This window comes from Pholcus phalangioides, unplaced genomic scaffold, assembly GCF_987345545.1.
Source record: "Pholcus phalangioides strain wild (caught in Gottingen) unplaced genomic scaffold, Ppha-v1.0 ptg000010l_1, whole genome shotgun sequence".
Taxonomy (NCBI): Eukaryota; Metazoa; Arthropoda; class Arachnida; order Araneae; family Pholcidae; genus Pholcus; species Pholcus phalangioides.
The window spans coordinates 144,860-165,389 of record NW_028301603.1 but is presented as its reverse complement, the minus strand read 5'-3'; the positions used below and the strand labels follow the sequence as shown (position 1 = coordinate 165,389).

General features: G+C 39.5%; 1 non-coding gene across 1 annotated transcript; it reads right to left on the bottom strand.

Annotated features, from left to right (window-relative positions):
• Positions 1-5,324: 5,324 nt before the first annotated feature.
• TRNAA-GGC (transfer RNA alanine (anticodon GGC)) lies at positions 5,325-5,396 on the bottom strand. Its single transcript has one exon. It is a non-coding gene; the product is annotated as a tRNA-Ala (tRNA).
• Positions 5,397-20,530: the final 15,134 nt, after the last annotated feature.

Here is a 20,530-nt window from a genome sequence, read left to right as displayed (position 1 = left end):
CTGATTTCCCACCACCTTGTACCGATTGAAGGGCTACCTATGGTAATGCAGGCGGACACGGGAGCACCTTTTTCGGTGATGCCTTATTCGATGTTCAAGAAGCACCGATGTCGATTTCCAACTTTGACAGACACTCGTATAAAGCTCAGATCTTTTACAAGGCATAGTCTGAAGATAGTGGGCGCAATGGATGTTTCTGTGAAGTACGAATCCAAATGTGAAATGCTTCCGATCCTGGTGGTGGATCAGTGTTCCGTGATCTTGATGGGGCGAAACTGGATCCGCAAACTAGGGGTATTGTGCACTATTGATCCGGCTATCTCTACAAACGCGATCCAGGTTGACGTGAAATCTTCGTCACGGTACTTGCAGGCCGTCTTGGATGAACATCAAGAACTGTTTTCGGGGGGCCTCGGGAAGTTGAAAAAAGTGAAGGTTCGTCTGAAAAGAAAAGACTGTGCTTCACCGAAATTCTTCAAAGCTCGTCCCGTGCCTTACGCTTATAAGAAGAAGGTAGAAGAAGAAATAAGTAGACTTTTGGATTTAGGAGTTTTGGAACGAGTGTCGTCATCGGAATGGGCGACACCTGTAGTACCAGTCCTGAAGGCGAACGGTAGGATCCGACTGTGTGGTGACTTTAAGCTCACCGTCAACGTTGCTACAGATCTCGAGAGGTATCCGTTACCCAAGGTCGAGGATTTGTTTGCTCGTCTTTCAGGTGGAGTGACTTTTTCAAAGATCGACTTATCGGATGCGTACTGTCAATTGGAATTGGATGAAGCTTCCAGGGACTTATTGGTAATTAACACTCATAAAGGGTTGTTCAGGTACACGAGACTGCCTTTTGGGGTAGCGTCAGCTCCATCAATTTTTCAGAGAGAAATGGACAAACTCTTGCAGGGGCATGAAAATGCGTTGTGCTACCTAGACGACTTGCTGATAACAGGCAGCTCTGTTTCAAATCATTTAAGGAATCTGAGCAAAGTGTTGTGTACTTTGCAGGAAGCTGGTATCAAGCTACATCCCTCGAAGTGCTCGTTCATGCAGACGTCAGTAGAATATCTGGGGCATAGAATCGATGCAGAAGGGCTACATCCAGTGCAAACGAAGTTGGAAGCCATTGAGAAAGCTCCTGAGCCAAAGAATGCGGATGAACTGAGGTCTTTCATAGGTTTGCTGACTTATTATGCAAAATTCCTTCCAAATATGTCCTCTATGCTAGCACCATTATATAAGTTGTTGAATAAGAATTCATGTTGGAAATGGACTGAGCAGGAGAGGAAGTCTTTCCAAGAAGCAAAGAGAAGATTGTCTACGTCTTCGTTGCTGGTCCACTTCGATGAAAGTAAGGAAGTGCGTCTCGAGTGTGACGCTAGTCCGTACGGAGTAGGAGCTGTGTTGTCTCATCCCTCAGCTGTGGGCGATCGTCCTATTGCTTTTGCGTCTAGATCCCTGACGAAAGCGGAAAGGAACTACAGCCAGATCGAAAGAGAAGCCTTGTCGTTGGTCTTCGGGGTTACACGGTATCGGAAATATCTTCTTGGAAGAACATTCACTTTGGTAACCGATCATCAGCCCCTAGTGAGCCTGTTTTCTGAGACTAAATCAGTGGCTCCAATGGCTGCTTCTCGCATTCAGCGATGGGCGCTTGTACTATCAGGGTACTCGTACAACATTGTGTATCGGAAAGGATCTTCTCATGCTAATGCTGATGCTTTCAGTAGGCTACCTGTGCCGACAAGTGTGACTGATTCTCCAACGCCTGCTGATGTAATATTATTGCTGGAATCTATGGATGATGGCGCGGTGACCAGATTTCATTTCCAAAAGGTTTCTTTCATTAATGCTGGAATTACCTTCCATTAATTCTGAAATTGCCTTCCATTAATTCTGAAATTGCCTCTTTCTTTAATTCTGGAATAATCTTTCATTAATTCTGGAATAATCTTTCCTTAACTTTAGAAATATATCTTTTTTCCCTTAATTCTGGAATAATCTTTCATTAATCGGGGAATTATCTTTCGTTAATGCTGGAATTATCCCTTTCATGAATCTTGGAATTATCCCTTTCATGAATCTTGGAATTATCCCTTTCATGAATCTTGGAATTATCTCTTTCTTCAATTCAGGAATTATCTTTCATTAATGCTGGAATTATTGCTTCCATTAATTTTGGAATTATCACTTCCATTAATTTTGGAATTATCACTTTCATTAATTTTGGAATTATCACTTTCATTATTGCTGAAATAATCTCTTTCATTAATTCGGGAATTATCTTTTATCAATTATGGAATTATCACTTTTTTTCATCAATGATGAAATTATTTCTTCCATTGATTCTTTAATTATCTTTCGTCAATGCTGGAATTATTGTTTTCATTAATTTTGGAATTATCTCTTTCCTTAATATTGGAAATATATCTTTCCTTAATATTGGAAATATATCTTTCCTTAATACTGGAATTATCTTTCATTAATGCTGAAATTATATCTCTCATTCATTTTTGAATTATCTCTCTCATTAATTTTTGAATTATCTCTCTCATTAATTCTGGAATTATCTCTCATTAATTCTGGAATTATCTTTCATTAATTCTGAAATTATCTTTCGTTAACACTGGAATTATCCCTTTCATTAATCTTGCAATTATCTCTTTCATTAATCTTGGAATTATCTCTTTCCGTAATATTGGAAATATATCTTTCCTTAATACTGGAATTATCTTTCATTAATTCTGAAATTATCTCTCTCATTAATTTTAAAATTATCTTTCGTCAATGCTGGAATTATTGCTTTCATTAACTTTGGAATTATATCTTATTTTTCTCAATTTTGGATTTATATGTTTCCTTAAATTTGGAATTACCTTTCATTAATTCTGAAATTATCTCTTTCATTAATTTTGGAATTATCTCATCGATGCTGAAATTATTTCTTTCATTTATTGTTTTAAAGTTTGATTTATACCATTAGAAAATAACGGAGATTGCGCCGACATTCACCGAGTCACGTGATCTTCGGATGAATGATGTTTCGGTCAATGTTCTCAGCACTGCCAAGGCGAAGACCGCTGACGTCAAGGATTAACCATTAAGCAAAATAAACACGTGCTTAGGGCACCAGGGGAAAAAGGGGTACCACAAAAAAGCTATCAAATGGACATTTCTTTTTTCCAGCATTCCTAGTAAAAATCCTAGAAGTTTCAATTGATTGTATAATTGAAGACCATTTCAAAAGGGTAGCAGAAATGCACAAAACTTCTAATATTGCAAACTAGAAACCACGTTGATGCTGAGTTTTTGGAATGAGATTTCGTGCAATTTCCATAAAGTAGGCTCGTGGGCCTTCTTAACATCTCGTTGGGGCGGCCCTTGGACAAACTGATTTTTCTGAGCCGATCTAATTGTAATGAGGTGCTCGGGACTGTATCCGGGTGAGACCCAAACACTAAGGTGTAATCCAAGTTCTACAGAATAAGTAGAACTCAAAAATGCGCAAATCTTTACGAGTCATTAAGCGGATCCACTGCATGGTTTCAGGGGCAATGCAATGGATATCTGTAATGAATGGGGTGTGAATGGGTGATGATGAATTTAGGAACGTTATTTTATCGTTAATCACTATTACCCGTGCTGGACAGGTGCGGCGCCCCTCTAGCGTGAAAGCCGCACCAGTAAAATAATCCCGAAAATTCGCTGCTGTTTTTCCAGCCGGATGAATTGCGTCAAAAATCACGATTTTCACTGCGAATCATTCAGTTCACTGCACTCATGATTTGAAATTTTTACATAAAATTTTTTTTGTAATTTTTATTGCAATTTTTGCAACTATTTTTCTTCTTTCACCCCTGATTTGGTGCTCCGTGCGTTCGCATAGGCTACACAACCTTTTGTGGTTTTATCTAGAGCCCTAGAATATAGGTATAAAAAAGCCTTAGTTCCATCTACCGTAAAAGTAAAAGAAATGCTTCTGCAGATGTAGATTACAATTCAAAAATGTATCAGAAAGAAAAGGTACCAATGACCGCGGTTCACCAAAAATAAGGTACCTGTGAGCATAGGCGCCGGCATAGACGTACGCCGAATTTTCTCGGGGGGGGGGGGGTTCCGATTTTTCTTCCTTCTGAGGGGGTTTTACTTTTTTTACCTGCGAAATAACACTATAGTCTTGGCTTGGGGGGGGGGGGGGGGTCAGAGCCCCAAACCCCACCCCCCTTGCGTATGCCAACGGGCGTCGGAACCTAGGGGCTGGGATCATTTGCGCCTCCTCCCCCCCCCCCCCAATAAATTTTGTAAGGAGACTGGGGCTCCCAATTAATTTCTGAAAAAACAACGCAATGCACCTTCCCTCTTCTATGTACACTCTTGAGTCCTGTATATACGGGACGACCAGCAACTTTCAGCCCCTCCTCCAATGTCTTCTTCATGTCAGCGCGTGAAGTGAGTAATATCGGATATGCTAAGATTCAGTGGTTGCTTTTGAAGCCGGTTTATGAAATCCTAACAAGCAGTGGATGGGGACATTTTTTTTTCAATTTTTTAAAAGATTTTGAAGAAAAAAATCTAAAAATCGAACGTCTGTCTTTTTGGAAAACATAAAAGAAAAATTCCAAAAACCTCCTAAGATGTTCAAAAAAAAACCAAAAAACAATCAGGAGATATTAGATTTTGCAAGTAGAAAACACAGGGGGGGGGGGGCAAACTTTCAGTGTTCATACTAATAACATACTAATTAGTATGCGTCATAATTCTGGCTTAGATTAATTACTTCTGAAGTATAAAATTTCATTTTTTTTTAATTTATAGCTTCAATGTCGAGAGTAAAATATACCTGTAGGGACCGGGGGGGGGGGGGCACCAAAACCATTCAAGTGCTTAGGGCCTTCGAGCGTCTTAATCCGGCCCTGCTCTCTCCAGTATTATCATTACCTCCTAGAGATGTGTTTCGGACGTGCTTTTGGACATACAATGTCACTTCTTTAATGCTGTCAGTATTATGTATAATAGTTCATTCCTTCATAATGATTTGCCACTTTATTAATCCTCCCAGTACTTGAAGAACTGAAACCCGGGTAGTGCCGGGTATTATAACTGGGGGTTTATAAAAATGCGGAGGGATGGGGGAGTGCTTACGTGAACTTCAAATATGCTGCAAGATAATCAAAATATTTCGAAGCGTGGCGCTGGCTTTGTCGAGTGATCTGGAAATACTAGATATACAGAAGACTGGATGTTGTGAAGATATTTAGTATTTGAGATGTTAATATATTATTATTATTATTATTTTTTTTTTTTTTTTAAGGAAGGAAAAAACTCATCTCTGCCTCTACCGGGAGTCGAACCCGGGTCCCTCGATTGCCGGACGAATGCTCTGACCACTAAGCTACAGAGGCGATAGAGATTTTCTCTATCTCTAAAAAATCTCTATCTCCTCGAATATCCGAATATCCCGGGTTCGACTCCCGGTAGAGGCAGAGATGAGTTTTTTCCTTCCTTAAAAAAAAAAAAAAAAAAAAAAAAAAAAATTAACATCTCAAATACTAAATATCTTCATAACATCCAGTCTTCTGTATATCTAGTATTAACAAGTGGAGAGCGACATTCATGTCATTGATCTGGAAATGCCTGCCAGCCACCTACATCTGTAATGCGCAATTAAGTGAACTGGAGGCGCGTTTTGTTGGTCACTCAAGTAACTTAGAAACGTGATTCAGGTCGTTTAAGCCAGTAGTTCTGAACCTTATCTTGTCCATGCCCTCAACCATTTCCTGTGCCCTCCTTACGACTATGAATTAATTTCCTACCCCCCGTTAGAAGATAGTTATTAAAGTACTGTTTGAAGTATAGAGTGAACCCTCGCTACAACTATACTCGATATATATATATATATATTTTTTTTCAAATCTTGGAATTGCCTCTATAACGATATTTTTCAAGATATTTTAAAGACAATACAACGATATTTTTTTTATATTTCGCTCAAAATCGTCTTAAGTTTAATTTATTCTTTGTCACTCGTTCTCATTCTTCCAAGGGCGTCTCATAACAGCGGTGTTTTGAAACCCATACGAGCACCAAAAGTATTGTTGAAGTTTTTGGTGTCGGCAATTTCTGAGCAAGACAAATAAGTGCAATAAAGTAAAATTCTATGCAGGGGCAACGCAACTTAATGAATTCTATCAATCAACCAATCAATTACACAGTTGTTTTATTGCGGCGAATAAATACTTTAAAGCGCATTTTATGATTGTAGTATAAACGCGGATTTAGAAAAGATGTCAACAGCAGCTTAATTTTCGGCACGTGGTAACTGCTTCGCTTGGCCTCCTAGACATATCACTATTTAAGTATACACCAGAGCCAACGAGAATAACTTATCATATTTATTTACATAGAAGCCTAAACCAAAGCGTCCGACATCTCTCATGTCCAACAGTCAACAACCTTCTATCTCTTCGGCTCCATGGCCTTTTCACCCGATCCGATTATTATACATCACTTCATTTCACTTCCGACACATCCCCCCTTTTATGTTTTTTTTTTTTCATAAAAATGACTCTAGTTTATAGTGTCAGTGAGCGGATAGTGCTGGGGCTTCCGCACCCCACAACCGTATCGTGTTGCTCTGATGGGGACGGATGTTTGTTCTCCTGACGACTCTCCAGTTGGCCTTCTCGGCGTGGTGTCGTCATCCCGAAATGTCGCACCAACGGGTGGAAGCTCGTCAGAATTAGTGAATCATGCCTGTTGCTCCTATTCTGACAACACACAGCGCACTTCTTGATCCTGTCTTCAATTTGCGTTGACAGAGCGGGCCACCAAATAACACTCTCTCGCAAGGGCACGACACTTGTTCACTCCCAAGTCACCACAGTGAAGTCGTTCTAGAATGTCTTGCTGTAAGACTGGTGGTATCACAAGGCGACTGTTTCGTATCAGTAAGTCATCCTCGATGAACAGCTCGTCCTTGTCGTAGAAGTATGATAATTCTGCTTGGCTCAATGTCTTCTTATCTGGCCAGGTGCCAGCGATGAAAGACATTATCTTCGAGATCGTGACATATTTTTTCTGTCCATCTTTGATCTCTAATAGCCTAGCCTCCGAAGCAGGAAGTGTACAGATGACAAGTCTCACGTAGGCCTTAGTCTCTTCCTCCAGTTCACCGGTGTTGTCACTTTCAAGAGGGGCTCTTGAGAGGGCGTCTGCTGCTAAGAGCTGTTTACCTGGAGTGTATGAGATTGTGAATGAATATCTCATCATCCGTAGCCTGAAGCGGTGTAAACGAGGCGTTAATTCATCCAGTTGCTTCGTTGAAAATATGGGCAGGAGTGGTTTGTGATCGGTCTCAAGACGCACTTCCAGTCCCATAATGAAATCTTCAAATTTCTCACAAGCCCAAGTGAGTGCTAGCGCTTCTTTTTCGATTTGAGCGTATCTTCTTTCTGCAATGGACATAGTTCTTGACGCGTAGGCCACAGGGCGCACCGTACCGTCCTTGTGTTCTTGAAGCAACACACTTCCAAAGCCGTAAGACAATGCATCCGCAGAAACGATGACCGATAGCTTAGGATCAAACCGTGCTAGGACTGGTGCCGATGTAAGCAAGCGTTTGATTTCCTTGAAGCATCGAGCTTGCTCGGAGTCCCACACAAAGTCATTGGCTGTTTTCATTAGCGCTTGAACTGGAGCCAAAATTTCGCTCAAATTTGGTATGAACTTTGCCAAATATATCACCATTCCAGTGAAACGTTGCGCTTCACGTAGATCTTTTGGTGGTTGAAGATTTTCTATGGCTTCTACTTTCATCGGGTCAGGCAGGATTCCTTGGTGGTCTATCAGATGACCTAAGAACCTTAGTTCAGTGACGCCGAAGACACACTTGTCCTTGTTGAGGGTGACGTTCGCATCATGGAATCGTCGAAGAACTTCTCTGAGACGTCTGTCGTGTTCTTCTTGAGTGACGCCCCACACTAAAGTGTCGTCTGTCAGGTTCGTCACGGCTGGGATACCCTGTAGAAGGTCTGCAATGTCTCGTTGAAAAACTTCTGGAGCTGAAGAAATTCCGAACGGAAGTCTCAAGAAACGGAACCTTCCGAAAGGCGTGATGAAAGCGTCAGCCTTCGGGACTTCTCTGCCAGTTTCTTCTGCCAAAACCCTGTTGTGGCGTCCAGCTTGGAAAAGATCCTGGCCTCTGGTGGTCAGATCGACGCAGAGCCTGATGTCTCCATTCGGTTTTGCTGCTAATACAAGCGGAGCACACCATTCACTCGGTTCTGTCACTGATTCGATTATTCCATCCTTCAAAATCGCATCGAGATGCTGTTTTACTTTATCCATTAATGGGATAGGAACTCGCCTTTGAACGTGAACTGCAAAGGGCACGTCACCGGGCTTCAGCTTGATTTCGTATTCTCCCTTCAGTTCTCCAAGCCCATCGAAAATTCGTGGAAATTCTTTTTCCGGGTCGACTTGAGTTAGGCTGTGAGCCGTCACTTCATTGAGTCGTTGAATCAACTTTAGTTGGACGCAATGTTCTCTTGACAATAGTGGACGATCGGGTCCCTTGATCACATAGACTTTTGCTGACGTAGAGACTGACTTGCAAGTTAGCTGGCACTCGAACATTCCCTTGACGTTCAAGTTCACTGCACCGGGACTCGAAAGATTCCGGTCAGGAGGCTTGAGTTTCGGAAATCTGCTTTTATTCCGTTTGTAGAGACTGTCTGGGATGACTGTCACATCTGCTCCTGAATCCAGCAGAAAGTTGACTCGGACATCTCCGACTAAAACGTCTTCTTTCCAAGTCTCTTTGTGCGATGACGCGGATGATACTAAATAGCCAAGGAATGTCCTCGACGTCTTCACCCCGACTTTACGCACTGACGAAATGTTCGCAGCTACCCTTGACTTGCAAACCCTAGCGAAGTGGTTTTTCTTACCGCACTTACGGCACGTGGCGTCCTTGGCCGGGCAAGAATTCTTGTCATGAAACTTTGCTCGTCCGCACCAAAAACAAGATGAAGCTTCATTCTTACTGCGAGCCTGGCCCTGATTTTCCTTCGTTGATTGCTCTTGTTTCTTGAACGCTGAGCCATGGCTTCCCAATGGATTCCTGTGACCCTGGCCAAGTTCCTGGCTAGCTCTGAGCTGGTTTAACGCAGGGTAATGTAACTCCCCCTGTTGCTTCTTGACCGATTCGTATTGCCTTGCTATGGTCGTAGCTTTCTCCAGCGTCAGACCTTGCTCGAGCTGAAGCTTCTCGAACAATCTTCGGTCGCTGACACCCACGACGATGCGTTCGCGAATCATCTCTTCTCGGAGAGCTTGATACTCGCATAACTCCGCTAGCACACGGAGAGCAGAGATGAACTCCTCCACTGGTTCTCCGGAGTGTTGAACACGGTTGTTGAACTTGGCCCGCTCGTATATGATATTTTTCCTGGGCAAGAAATGTCCGTCGAATGCCGCTATTACCAAATCGTACTTCTCCTGGTCCGCTGATGGCAGATGAAACGAGGTGAAAATGTCCTCCGCTTGATCACCCAACAGGTAGAGAAGCGTGTTGACCTGGTCTTTCTCGGCCTTCTTCGCTAGCCCTGACGCGACGCGAAATCTTTCGAAACGTTTCTTCCATTTCGGCCATTCGGATGGCGTTGCAAATGAAAACGGTTCGGGACACGGCACTTGAAACGTCGACGACATGTTCTTAGCCCTAACCATAAACTTATGTAAAGCGGCGATTTAGGCTTAGTTATTCGAACGTTAGTAATCAAGCTAAGACTTACTCAACGACATTCGAAAACTGGATCGGCGGATCTTTCTGGATCCCGCAGCTGCCACCATGCTTCGCTTGGTCTCCTAGACATATCACTAATTAAGTATACACCAGAGCCAACGAGAATAACTTATAATCATACACTGCTGGCCACCCAAATTGCAACACCAAGAAAGACAAGAGATATCGCAACAATATTTATTTTGTAGATAACATGTTGACCAAGCATCAAATGATTAAATTTATAGACTTCTGTGAAGTGTGGTTCCTGCCAAAATCAGTAGCCAGAGTAGCCGCCATTGTTGGAGATCACCGATGCCACACGCCTCGGCATTGATTCAAAGAGACTTTGGATGTGTTCTTGGGGTACAGCAGACCAAGCAGCTTCCACGCGTTGCCAAAGTTGATCTGGTGTGGCAGCTGGGGATGTAATCTGGGTCAATCGTTGAGCAACCATGGACCACATGTTTTCTATCGGCGAAAGATCCGGAGAGCGAGCTGGCCAGGGAAGAAATTCAATCTGGCGATTGACGAAGAAGCGTGCCACGTGTGGTCGCGCATTATCCTGTTGAAATATGGCTGTGGGCAAGCCCTGAAGGTAAGGAAGGACAACTGGCTCCAACACCTCGGAGATGTAGCGCTGGCTTTTTAAAGTACCGGCAATGCGTACTAGAGGAGTGCGAGAGTGATATCCAATACCGTCTTATACCATAATACCCGGTGCAGGACCAGTGTGGCGGTGCATAACGCAGCTGTTCAGCATCCTCTCTCCACGGTGTCTCCAGACTCGAATCTGACCATCGTGGTGTTGCAGACAGAAGCGTGACTCGTCAGTAAAGACAATTTCATTCCATTGTGCCGTCCACATCCTTCTTTCATCGCACCATTGGCGGCGGAGACGTCTGTGGTTCTGCGTCAAGGGTAGACGAAGCAATGGACGTCTTGCGGACAGACCACTCTGCTGTAAACGCCGTCGAATGGTACGCGCAGACACTGGATGATGCGGTACAGACTGAATTTGCTGTGCTATGGTTCGTGATGTGGCTGAGCGATCCGTCACTGCCATACGCCTGTCATCACGTGAAGTGGTGCACTGAGGTGGATGCGATCGAACACGTCGGTCCGTCGTACCCTCCTGCATCCAACGGTCACATATCCGCATTACAGTTGTTTGGTTTCGTCCAACACGACTACCGATTTCCCTGAAAGATAATCCACAATCTCGGTAGGCCACTATCCTTCCTCTGTCGAACTCGGATACTTGATCAAAAGATGATCGTTTTTTTTGAAAAAATACAAGAAAAACACAATTGCCGTACTTCAAATCGTCGAAATCTCCAAGCCTTAAATAGTGCTTTGAAGTGGCGCCACAGGCGCGCGTGATGTGCATCTGCGCTGAAATTCTAATCATTTGCATATCTCACCTCCGCTAATGCATGTTGTAAATTTCATATTATTTGCATGCTTCCTTCAGGGTGTTGCATTTACGGTGGCCAGCAGTGTATTTATTTACACAGACGCCTAAACCAGAGCGTCCGCCATCTCTCATGACCAACAGTCATCAACCTTCTATCTCTTCGGCTCCATGGCCTTTTCACCCGATCCGATTATTATACATCACTTCATTTCACTTCCGACACATGGGCCACATATGAATAGGGAGTATTTACGTGTGTGTGTGTGTGTGTGTGAAGAATGAGTATAATAAATAATAATCATAAAAAATAATAACACTACACCTTCCATTTTTGCCATTCTCCATAACAAAATAATTTAATGTAAATGAATAATCAGTCTATAATTACTAAATAATATATTTGAGTTCTACAAGATATACAGAAGACTGGATGTTGCGAAGATATTTATTATTTGAGATGTTAATTTTTTAAGGAAGGTAAAAACTCATCTCGGTCTCTACCGGGAGTCGAACCCGGGTCCCTCGATTGCCGGACGAGTGCTCTGACCGCTAAGCTACGGAGGAGATAGAGATTTCCCTTCGCTAGAGCGTATGATCGGTTTCACCGTCCATTGCACGGTTCCGTTCGGCATATATACTCATCAAGAGATGAGTTTTTTCCTTCCTTAAAAAAATTAACATCTCAAATAATAAATATCTTCACAACATCCAGTCTTCTGTATATCTTGTATTAACAAGTGGAGAGCGACATTCATGTCATATTTGAGTTCTGGCAGCACCTCTATAAAGTTCCAACCTACACTGTGTTCTAAAATAACGACACATTTACGTTCATTTTAACTGTCTCAAAAATTTTCGATCAGGGTGTCATTGTCTGTCGTGCCAGGTTCAGGTTTTACATTATGGTTAACGTTTTTGTAATCCTCAGCATCAGAACCTTAAATAGGAATTTTGTTAGGGAAAGAGCAACATGGTCTTGCTGTCCCCCTGTAAAATTCGAAGATTTTGTAGCGGTCTTTTTGTTCCCACCTAAAATTTATCACCCCCTGAACTTGCCACTAGTGTAGTAGCCCCACCCCCACCTTTCCTCTCTCTAAATAATTCCGGCCCTGCTAAGCCTTGCGACCACGGAATGCACACAGCTTGCACACAATTTTGTAAGTCTTGCATAACATTTGAAAATTCAAGCCTTACACTGATTTTTGCTGTTGAAAAGCCTGCTCTTCCGAAAAATTTTGTTAAAATTTCAGAAAGTAACTGCTTTACTATGGTTATGGCTTATCAAAACCACTGCATTAAGTACAGAAAAGATTTATGCTAATCTAAGGTGTTGATAATGTATAACTCTCATTTGCGAGCATAGATTGAGATGAAAAATTTTACCTACTCAAAAATGTTTACTATTACTTCATAAATTGTCCTCCGATACCATTTTTATATCATTCTGATGGTTATAGTCCATTGATCGCCGTGTGTGAAATTTTCCGTTAAAGGATGCAATTTTTCTTTCTGTTTCCACGTTAAACAGGTTCCGTTTAAACCCATTTGCATCATTCGAAAAAGTGGAAAATTGGTCCACATCACCAAAATTTTTTGATTGTATAAAGTTAGAAATATTTCAAAATGATAAAAAGCGGAAAACAAAATGGCGTACACAAAGAATTTATAATTTTACTTAGTTCAATGAAGATATACATTGAAAATAATTTGAAAAATTAAATTTAATAGTTTGATACAGTATATGATAGTATTATAGTGTTTTCTTCTTATGCATAAAAAACTGGAGCGCATATCTGCGCTTTGGTGATAATGGCCAGGAAAATTCCGCGCATATATGCGCTTATGATGCAAATGGGTAATGCAGATTTTTTTAATGTGTATTTTGGCAGTGAAGAAATCATGGGAACACGAAATTTTTCCGTTGAGAAGACAGGTTTTACTGCATTTCCTTTTTGCAATCATGGAGAAAAAAGTAAATTAGCAAGTTAAACGTGTAAAAGGCAGCTTAGCAGGGCTGAATTAACCCATATGAAGGCCTTAAGCACTAAAGTGATTTTGGTGTCCCCCATTTTTGACTTCAACGCATGCTCCTCCCCCGTGATAATTAGATTTGTTTACAATTTTATACTATAAGTATGAAAATTTTGATAAGCAGATAGTTTATGTGGGGTTGAGAATAATAATTTTACCACGAGCAATCTATGATGCCACTGCTGTTGAAGAGCCTCGAGTGTCAGGAAGACCTCGTGACAATTTGATCTCCGTGGTAGATATGATCCGTGGTAGATATGATTTCAGTTTGAAAAAATGCTCAAAGGCATTCAAAAAACACAAAACACAGTGTGTAACAAAATAAAAAATATATAAATTTTTAAAACTTCTAATTATAAAGTGACTGCACCGTATCTCCTGAGACCAACAAAAAAATCCAAATTGGCAAGTACAATGTTCGCTGAGATATTTGAATTCAAAATTCGAAGGAAAGATGGAAAGGCATAAATGAGGGGAAGGAGCGTTGCGTGTCGGTTAGTTTTTGCTGTTCTTTCATAACTTTTCTCCAGTTTTTGAATTCAAATATCTTAGCGAATATTGCACTTAGAAAATGCAATTTTTTCTGTTGGCATCAGGAGAGACAATGCAACAACTTTCTAATTGGAAGTTAAAGGACGGGAAATCGAAGAAAAATTTAGATTTCTTATTTTGAGACACACAATGTATTTTCCGAGGATGATATCACTTTCCGCTATCCATACGAAGGTTTCAACGGTTGACCGATGCGAGATGAAGTTTGGAAAGAAAAAGTCAACTGTGCTCTTACTAGGAATCGAACCCACGTTCTCGAGTTTTCTGGGTGAGCACACTAGACTACAAAGGCAAAGAATATCAATTTTTTCTTGGAACTTGTATGCGATGAACGGTCGGACCTAACTCAGGCCTCTGGTGCCAGTTACACTGCCACCAGTCCATGTACGGTCCCGTTCAGCGCTCACAAGCTCTAACGAAAGATTGAGATATTCGTTGCCAATGCAGTCTAAGGCGCTCACCCGGCAAGTGAGAGAACGTGGATTCGATTCCCCGCAAAGACAGTTTTGAATGTTCTTCCTTTCCTGAATTCATCTTCGCATCAGCTAACAGTTGAAAAAAAACACTATTTCCACTCTCAAAACTGGTAAAGGGTATTCTTTGAAAGTATTTTGAGCATTTTTTGAATTGAAACTATACCTCTCCGACGGACGGTTGATAAGAAAAGGCAGCACTAGCACGTACAGGACACCCTGTATATCTAGATAGGGGCCTCAGAATAATTTGTTTCACCTGGGGGGATGATGCTGTTGAGATAGCTCTGGGCTTACTTTATGGAAATAGAGCACAAAATTTCTCAATCCAAAAACTGAGCATTAACGAAAGTTCTTGTTCGAAATTAACTTTGTTTCTCTGCTTTGTATACAGGACATAACAGCACCTCTCGCGCACTCCACTGCACAATACACGATTAGCTGAGCAAATTCGATAGAACCATAGATTGAACTCCTTTTTCAGAACAGTTCGCGCTGTACAAGTCTCACAAACACCAATCGTCTCCGTAAATTTGATAAATTTCGCAACATTTATCACTTTTACCGGCGATTATGCATAATCCTTTTAGACCGTGTATGCACAAACGTGCGGGTTGCTTCTTTTCACTTTAGATATTCTTTTTTTATCCTCAGGGATTTTCAGCCCAAACTTCAAGAATTGTGCGTTATCGCTAAAATTAAAGCCGAGGGGCACGGTAGCTCAGGTCGATAAGATACTCGCGTAAAGTATTCGATACCCGGTTCGCCTTTGTCAGAAAACTTTCCTGACACAGGAGTACAACAGAAATTGCTACCGGAGGGAGTACCCCATCGAGGGGTTAACGCACTAACCTCTCGACGAGTATAAAAAAGCAAGCCTGCCGTTCGGATTCGGCAATAAATTGTAGGTCCCGGTCTAATTAGTCCTCATGTGCAGAAAATGACCGTTCTGTGGCAAAAATGATCAAATGATTAAAGCCGAAGTCCCTGAGGTTTAAAAAAAATCTACAGAGAGAAAAAAACAACCCCCTTCCCAGTGCCGTCTTAACGCATGGGCCCACCCGGGCTCGGTTCGGAAACCTCAAGAGTATACAGGGGCCTCACGAAAATAAGACCTAGTTGAAATTTTCTAGAATTTACTAAGTAGGACCTAGAATTTACTAGGTAGGGCCTCAGAAACAGCACTCGACCCGGGGGGGCATGATGCTCTTAAGACGGCCCTGCTCCTTCCCCAGGGCCGTAGCGTGCTTTCTCGGGAGCAGTCTTTTCCTGGGGTCTCCTTGAAATGGTTATGCTCAGAAAAAGGAGTTACAAGGCCCCCCCCCTCCCAATTCGGCTTGGGCACCGCCCAAGTTGCCCCAGTTACGGGCCTGCCCAAGTTGCAGGGCCCAGTGTTTTAGCTAGTGTTTGCCTACCCCCTTCTGTTTCTTAGTACTAGGTCTGAAAGGGGATAATTTCAAATGAAGAGTTCGTGAGTTTTATAAATATGAAAGAAATCGTACGCGGAAATATCACTTTAATTTAACCATTTTTATTATCAGCTTTGCCCGTACGTGATGCGTGCACTACATGCATTTTACCATAAAATTCAATTAAAATAAGTGTGATGAAGATAGATCCTTTGTGATGATGAGTATCCTGCATAAATGTGTGACGTTTTGCTTTTTTAACGTTTTTAAATCTCATAATTAAATCAAAAAAGTTGGGGTTTTATGCTTGTTTACTAGTAAAATAGCAGTAATCCCGTTCTGGCAAGAGGTGTGGGGGGATGAGAACGATCACCACACCAAGACTCTGATAATATGGTAGAATGAATCTGTCCCGTCAAAAATTGCCTCCTGTGACACATCACTCTGAATTCACGCCTGGGGCGGGGGGCGCCACTAGGTCTAAGACCGGCCCTGCACCTGCCTTCCTACGCCACTGCCTAGGAAAACCTGGCTTTAATTACGTTTTTATATAATTTTACCGTCAGTATAGTGGCGCCATCTGTTTCAAACATTTGAAAAAGTTAGCGTTATCTAAGGTGAGTGCCAGGTGTCCTCCTTGCTCAGTTTCGAATCTGGTAACCCTATCGGAAGACCACATATAATCCGTATTTTCACTTATGTGTTCGATCATGCAAATTGTCGGAATATTTTTATGGAAAGAAATAATTACATTCTTTCTAGAAAAAATAATTATTTATTAAAAAATATAATTAATCTATTGATTATTACAAGTTCCCGAAATTTTCGTCTCAAAAAATTTCATGATAATTTACATGCATAAGTAATTATCATAATAATAATTTGCATGCGTAAGTAAATTATCATAAAAGCTTTTTTTCCCCCATTTTGATCAATGATTTTTTGGTTCATATTTATTACGAAGTCAATGATGGTTAATATTCTAAAAAAATCCCGATGTCTCTCTCTCTCTTTGCTCTCGCTCTTTTTCCATCACCGTTTGAGTTGTTGATAATTTTGAGATTAGATGGCAGCACCGACAGTACTGCCATCTCAATTTTTCTCATTAATCCTCAGATTCTCTGTCGTCTGCTTCTTCCAAGGTTCTTTGTTTTGGACGTCTCCTCGTATCATGAAAAATAACTGAACTTTTAGTTCGAATAGTCAGCTCAGTTTATGAGCTTAGCCTGTAAGGAACCAAACAAAGCGACTTTCTGCCTGTCGTCTGCTCATTAAGAGGTTGTTTGTTTTGGATTTCTCCTTATGCCCAGATAAAATAACCGAACTTTTAGTTCAAACATCCAGCTCGGTTTATGAGCTTTGTTTATAAGGAACTGAGTCGAATAAAGAGTATAGTTTTTCAACCTGAACTTCATTCACACCATATAAGTCACTTTTGATTTCGACATTAGATGGCAGTACCAACGATATCTTAAAAAAAAAGACTATACCCACGTTTCCATGTGCGGTAGCATTGGGAGTTCTAGCCATTGAGCTTAGGGGGAGCATCCAACCCCCGCGACTGGCAAGTTACCCTTAGGAAAGTACAGTTCGGTCTTTAAATATTGGGTTTTAAAAATTAAAAAAAAGGATTGGGAACTCATCTAAAGGTGAAATAAATTATTTATTTCATTAATACTAGAATCATTTCTTTCATAAATGTCTGAATAATTTCTTTCGTCAATTCTTGAATTTTCCTTCATTAATTCCGAAATTATTTCCTTTATTAATTATTATATCTCATTAATTCTGGAATTACCTCTTTCATTATTTTTGGAAATATCTCTGGCATAAATTTCGGAATTATCACTTTCATTATTGCTGAAATTATTTCTTTCATAAATTCTGTAATTATTTCTTTCATAAATTCTGTAATTATTTCTTTCATAAATTCTGTAATTATTTCTTTCATAGATTTTGAAATTATATCTCATTAATGCTGAAATTATTTCTTTCATTAATGCTGGAATTATCTCTTTCATTATTTTGGAATTATCTCTTTCATTAATTTTGAAATTATCACTTTTTCATTAATGCTGAAATTATTTTTTTCATTAATTCTGTAATTATCTTTCATTAAATTTTGGTATTATCAATTTTTTATTAATGCTGAAATTATTTCTTTCATTAATGTTGGAATTATAACTTTCATCAATCTGAAATTATTTTTCATCAATCTGAAATTACTTTTCATTAATGCTGGAATTATTGCTTTCATTGATTCTAAAATTATATCTCATTTATTCTGGAATTATCTCTTTCATTAATTTGGGTATTATCAATTTTTCATTAGTGCTGAAATTATCAATTTTTCATTAATGCTGAAAATATTTCTTTCATTAATGCTGGAATTATTGCTTTCATTAATTTTGGAATTATCTCTTTTCTTAATTCTGGAATTATCTTTCATTTATTCTAGAATGATCTTCCATTAATTCTAGAGTTTTCGCTTTCAATTATTTTGAAATTATCACTTTATTAATGCTGAAATTACCTCTTTCATTCTTTCATTGACTTTGGAATTATATCTTCCAATAATTCTATAATTTTTTCTTTGATTAATTTTAGAATTATCACTTTCATCAGTGCTGAAATTATTTATTTCATTATTCTGGAATTATCTTTCATTATTCTGGAATTATCTTTCATTATTCTGGAATTATCTTTCATTATTCTGGAATTATCTTTCATTATTCTGGAATTATCTTTCATTATTCTGGAATTATCTTTCATTATTCTGGAATTATCTTTCAGTAATGCAGCAATTATCACTTCAATGCTGAAATCATCTCTTTCATTAATTCTAGAATTTTTTCTTTTATTAGTTGTGGATTTCTTTTTCATTAATTTTGGAAATATCACTTCTTAATTATGGAATTATCTTCCAATAATACTCAAATTATGAATTATCTTCCATTAATTCTGGAATTATGTTTCATTGGTTTTGGAATTATGTTTCATTGGTTTTGGAATTATGTTTCATTGATTTTGCAATTATCTCTTTGATTAATTTTAGAATTATCACTTTCATCAATGCTGAAATTATCTTTTTCATTAATGCTGCAGTTATCGCTTTCATTTATTTTGTAATTATCACTTCATCAATACTGAAGTTCTCCTTCATTAATTCCAGAATTTTTTTTTTCATTAATTTTGAAATTATCTCTTTCCTTAATTCTGGAATTATCACTTTTTGATTAATTTTGGAATTATCTCTTTCATCAATCTGGAATTATCTTTCATAAATGCTGGAATTATCATTTTCATTAATTTTGGAATCATCTCTTTCCTTAATCCTGGAATCATCTCTTTCCTTAATCCTGGAATCATCTCTTTCCTTAATCCTGGAATCATCTCTTTCCTTAATCATGGAATGATCTTTCATTAATGCTGGAATTATCTCTGTCCCTAATTCTGGAATTATCACTTTCATTAATTTTAGAATTATCACTTTTTCATCAATCTGGAATTACCTTTCATATGCTCGAATTATCGTTCATTAATTTTGGAATCATCTCTTTCCTTGATTCGGGAATTTTCTTTCGTTAATACTGAAATTATCTTTCGTTAATACTGAAATTATCTTTCGTTAATACTGAAATTATCTTTCGTTAATACTGAAATTATCTTTCGTTAATACTGAAATTATCTTTCGTTAATACTGAAATTATCTTTCGTTAATACTGAAATTATCTTTCGTTAATACTGAAATTATCTTTCGTTAATACTGAAATTATCTCTTCCATTAATTTTGGAATTACAGTAAAGAAACCTGTCTTTAACGGAACCTGTGTTCGACGGGGAAAAAAATCTCGGTCCCTTACGATTCCATTGAAGACAGGTTTTACTGTATTTCATCGATGCTGAAATTATATCCTTCGTTTATTGTTTTAAATTCCTGTGGATGTGCTATTATAAAATAACGGAGATTGCGCCGATATTCACCGAGTGCGCGCTCGGACCCTGGCCACACATTATCGTGGGTGATGGAATATCCACAGCACTCCCAGCTCCGACGCAACTGCGTGTAAACACAATGAAACCAATGCACAGGTAATTTGACAAATTAATGGTAATAATACAGCACAAATTTTAGTTGACTTAAACAGGGTTTAAACTTCTTGTGTTGAGTATATATAGACAGGTTTCTCCCCATTGAATTTAGTTTTGTGCCGACTATGATAATGTCATCACAAATATTGAGTTATCAGGGTAGTCACTTATCAAGGACCTACTGCACACATGCACACATTTATTTTTAAACACATTAATATAATAAAAGGGCTGGGATTTCTAAAAACATTTTTAGAAAATGTAACGAGGAAATTGTTATGCCCACCTAATACATTTATTAAATCATTAAAGTAAAAAATCACATTTTAAAATGTTTAGCGAAAAATTTAATCATGATAACATTGCAAACCGGGCTCAAAGCACATGCTTTAGGCCTACCTCCCGGCTGGAATTTCTCACGAACCCCCATCAAAACCCAAAGCCTACTTTATATTAAGCCAAGAAATACATAGAAATTCGTCCCATGCTGACTGAATGCCATGAAGATGTGTCCAGTTTTCATCAATTTCATATATGTAAACAATGAAAAAACAGCTACACTGCCGAATAAGTATTGTTTATTGTATGAAAAAAAATGCTACATAAAATCCCCCTGACAAATTTACTTCCTTGCCAATTTCACTCCAGGGCTTTCTCAACAGCATCCTTCCTGGAGTAACTGGGCCTCGCGTAGTCGTATAATTCTGGATACTTCTCAACCAGACAGAGGAATTTCAGATTGAAGACCTCCATTTTTTCCTGACGATTTGGGTGATTC